Below are 4,895 nucleotides of genomic sequence, written 5' to 3'. Positions count from 1 at the left end.
ATTTATGTATTAAGCATCTTTATGATTTTTATGTTGTATTTCATAACTTTGAAAAGTTAAACAAATGGGCTCTTGAATAGGCTAATAACATTCATTTAAAGGAAGAGATAAAATATAAGATATATAGGAGGACAAGGAAATTCATCTTAGTACTATTTTCTCAAGAATGTTATAGTACAGAATTTTAGGATATTTGTTCATAATACCTTAAATACTTTGATTTCATTTTTTTTAATATTTGGAATATTAAAATGGGGTGTGTATGTATGTGTGTTCAATACAAAGTCAATGTGTGTATACCCCTCACTCACCCAGGTCTGCAGGCATGACAAAGCCTGCCCTCCTGTGAATTTATGCTTTAAATCCATCCACCAGCTTGCAGATGATCTCATAAAACTGATGGTGCTGGTAACAAAGCGGGTCTGTTAAAAGAGAGCAGCATTTCCAAAAGGAGCAGTGCATTACAATTCAAAAGGGGAGAGGAGTTTTGTTTTCTGTGCTCACTGAGGAAAAGGGATGTTCATGATAAAGCAGAAACTTATTATGGTGTGTTCACCTGCACACACTGCCATTGCGATCACTGCCAGCTAGATAACTTAAATAATTGGATGTTGCATTATCTGCTCTTAGTAGGAAGGATAAGAAACTAGGTTATATAGTATTATTTGAAAGGTTCCAAAAAGCTTTTCTCCCCGCCACCCCCTGAGAGCTTATTCACCAGCCTGCTAGAGATAAGAGATCCCCAACACTGCAGTTACTTATCTATTCGGTCTCCAGCAGCTTGCCAGGTAATGGATAGAATGCAAATAAAATGGATGCAGTTCCTGTCCTAAGGAGTTCTCCCTCTAGCGAGGGAATCAAGCAGCAAACTGATCATCTTGACAAAACACAAAGAAGCAATCATAGACGCCTATCTAGGCTAGGGAATATATAAATAAAAAGGGTACCCAAGGCAGTTTGGAGGTCCAGGGAATTCTTCCCAGAAGTGATTCTGGGCTTACATGTAAAAGAGGATAGAAAGTTAATTGTGATAACGTCTGGAGGAGATGGAACCATGTGAAAATATCACAGACGCATTAGCCATTTCAAGGTGTATAACTATGGTCATGTCCATATTCTTAAGGCAAAAACATGGAAAATGTGTCTGGAGAAGAGTAAGGGAAAAAAACCACTTGCATTTCATGTTGAAAGGGAGGATGTCATATTTCTTTAGAGGTATAAATCTGGCTGCTGTTTGAAGGATGGGCTTGAGAGGAGAAGCATATAAAGAAGAATGACTAGTTAAGAGAAATGAGAAGAGTCTGAACTAAGCAGTGTGGACAGATAGGAAGGAACAGTTTTGCAGATTCGACAGGGCTTGTGAGTGGTGTACTAGTAAAGGTAAATCGAGTCTCCAGTTTCAGCGTTGGTGACTATGAATGAAAGTGGCACTATGAGATAGGGAATATAGGAAGCTTGGGAGCAAGGTTGACCATTTAGTTTGGGACTGGATAACTTTCCATTGTAATAGTGTGACAATGATAAGAAGTTAGATGTATGTCCAGGGGGAGTTCAAGAGAAGACTCCTTCCTCACTCCAGGTAAGGATTCTGTAGTCGTTAGTACACTGGTACTATGGAATTACGAAAGTCGAAAAGATCACCCTATTTATTTATTTGTTTGTTTGTTTGTTTTTATTGTCTTTATTGTTGAAAGTATTACATATATCCCCTTCCCCCCACTGACCCCTTCTAGCCCTCCCACTCCCTTCTGCCCCAGGCCTTCACCACCCTATTGTCTGTGTCCATGGGTTATGTATATATGTATACAAATTGTTTGGTTAATTTCTTTTTTCCCACCCCCACCTCTGCCTTCCCTCTTAGAAGATCACCCTCTTTCAGTTGCTAGGTAGAATGAAAGCAGTGAACAAGAATGGAATCCTGGGAAGAGACAGTTTGAAAGGTTGGCAGAGGATGATAAGCATAAAGAGAAAGCTGGAAGAAACTAGGCATAAGTGAGAGAAAGTACCATGGAAAGTGCACTATACTGAAAGCCAAAAATGCAGAGCGTTTCAAAAAAAAAGAGGGAGTAATCAGTATTGCTAAAATAGTGTGCTAATTCAATACAAAATAACTGAAAATATCCACTGGATCTGATAATTAGATTACTTATGACCGTAACTGAAGTGCTTCCAGCAGACTGCTAGCGGAAGAAGCCCGACAAAGCTGGAGTGTGTATGACTCTATTGAGACATTCAGGTAAGAAGGAGAAAGTGGAAGTCAAGCAGCACACTGGGTCAGAAAAGCATATTTTTATGACAGGCAATACTTGGCATATTTACAGGCTGAGGGGAAGGAGCCAGTAGAGAGAGAGAGAAGAGGGGATGGCTGAGCAAGGGTCATGAAGTGGCTGCAGGTGATGGAAATAAAAGCAGAGAGGGGGGGAATAGATTTATTTCCTATGGCTACTGTAACAAAGTGCCACAAAATGGGAGTCCTGAAACAAAGAATTGTATTCTCTCGATGGAAGCTTCTTTAAGTATCCAAGACAAGCTGTTCCCTATCCAAAGGCTGTTAGTATGGCAAAACCTCCATTCTTTGGTCTCCAGGTGAAATAACTGGCTTTCAACGCCCCCTTAAAAACTACCAGAAGTCTTTCAGTATGGTGAACAATAATGTATCATTTTTACCAGATCAAAAAGCAGTAGACTGTAGTATCACTAATAGTGTCAAAGCCAGGCTGGCGTGTGTGAAACACTCTCCATCTATTGGGTGGATAAACTCGTCCCAGATGTTCCTCTTAAAGGGGCAACTTTCCATTCATGGTCTGTGAAGTGGGAGCAGTCTACTCCTCCCTTCCTCCTTGCTATAGGAGGCATGGCACCCAGCTCAGGAGATGGGTCCCCTACCTCAGAGGGTGACTCTTGATTACTTGACTGATGAAAGTGCTGGTTGGTCCCTTTGCCAGCATTTGCAATGTGTTCTATGAAACACTAGTTCAATGTGGTTCCTTTCCTTTCCTTTCCTTCCTTCCTTCCTTTCTTTCTTCCTTCCTTCCTTCCTTCCTTCCTTCCTTCCTTCCTTCCTTCCTTCCTTCCTTCCTTCTTTCCTTCCTTCCCTCCTTCTTTCCTTTCTTCCTTTCTTCCTTCCCATTTCAGAGAGGAAGGGAGAGGTGAAGAGAGATAGAAACATCAAAGATGAGAGAGACTCACTAATCTATTGCCTCCTACATACCCCACACTGAGATTGAGTTCACAACCCAGGCATGTGCCCTGACTGGATTCAAACCATGACCTCCTGATTCATAGGTCGACAACCACTGAATCATGCCAGACAGGTATGGTGTTCATTCTTATATAATTTTGGGAAATACCACATTCTCCTCTATCACCTTCTTGGAGACTCAAAACATACATTTTTATATTAATGCCACGTTGAGGTCCTCACTAAGAAAGTTGCTTAATTTATTGTTTTTTCCATTTGTACTTGATTACTCTGTTTTCATATTCTACTTGTTACCAGCCATAGAAGTAGACTTTCAAGAAACAGACTTTGGGAAATGTTGCATGAGTATTTAATGATTGCTTTCAAGTGATTTATGCGTTAAAGCACTGAAAGACTGTTTTATAGTCTATTTGCATCTCAATTGTTTACATCTAAAGTATGTCCCTGTAGGCTAATATCAAAATTATCCTTAGCAACTTTATTTTGGAGGAGATGGCTTGGTGAATCCTATGCCAAAGGAAATTGGCTGAGCTTTAAAAATTCTCTCAAAGTAAACATTCAATACACAAAGTAATTATTCATTACATAAAGTAAATATTCAATAGTGACTGTACACAGACACTTGCAGGACACTTTGGAAGTCCTTACACAACTTTGAACTGTAATAACTTTGTATAAACACTGGCAATGCCTAACATTTTTCTAGAATAGACTTAAACATAACTGCAGTATTATATTATCTATCTGCCAACATGATTTATCAATCTATTATAAATACACAGCATACCAGTTGGGCTGCTGAGGGGTTTTATAAATTGAATCTTTCATTTAATGAACACTGAACAAAAGTTTTATAAACAAATGCTCCATCACAAACATACAAATAGATAACATATGTATTCCTGCTTATTTTATATTTGATTCTGATAATGAAATCCCACAATTATCACTAAAAAGAACAGTGTGTGACCTGGAATCCACATTTGCTTGACAGGTATTATAGCAATATGGCACAATAGCAATTAGAGAGCTTCTTGAGATGTCCAGGAACTTCATATTTGGCAAAAATATCTCTAGAGCCACTACATGGAGGCCAGAGACCAGAGACAAATCTGGGTCTCTGAAGGAGCCAATTATCTTGCAGAACTTATAGGACATACCTCACAAGTACACAGTATTCCTCAACTATACTGACATGTCCCTGCCTCGTGTATTTCAGAGTCATGTGCCTTTTCAGCTGTTCAACTACTGGATGCTGATTTTTCAAAATGTTTTATTTCAGATAAGGAAAAAAAAAATCCCACCCTGGATGGTTATTAGGTTGCATGGAATTTATAAATAATACTTTATTTAAAGAAAAGGTCTATGTACTTAAATTACAAATGTGATTAAAATTAGGAGAATATCTTGGATTATCCAGGGGGGTCCTAATTGCTTTTATGAGCATCCTCATAAGAGAGCCTTTATGAGTGTCCTTATAAGAGGTACACACAGAGGAGAGAGAAGGGCACGTGAAGATGGAGAAGCCACTAGAAGATGCCTGGGCTTTGGTTCTATCCCTGTGGGGGGCATGCTGGAGGTGGCCTGATTGATGGTTCTCTCTCATCATTGATGTTTCTATCTCTCCTCCCTTCCTCTCTGCAATCATTAAAAACAAAATAAAATAACGGAGTATGACTTTTAATTGATATTT

Source organism: Pipistrellus hanaki, assembly GCF_964339955.1.
Source record: "Pipistrellus hanaki genome assembly, chromosome: 7".
Taxonomy (NCBI): domain Eukaryota; kingdom Metazoa; phylum Chordata; class Mammalia; order Chiroptera; family Vespertilionidae; genus Pipistrellus; species Pipistrellus hanaki.
This window is presented reverse-complemented; position numbering follows the sequence as displayed.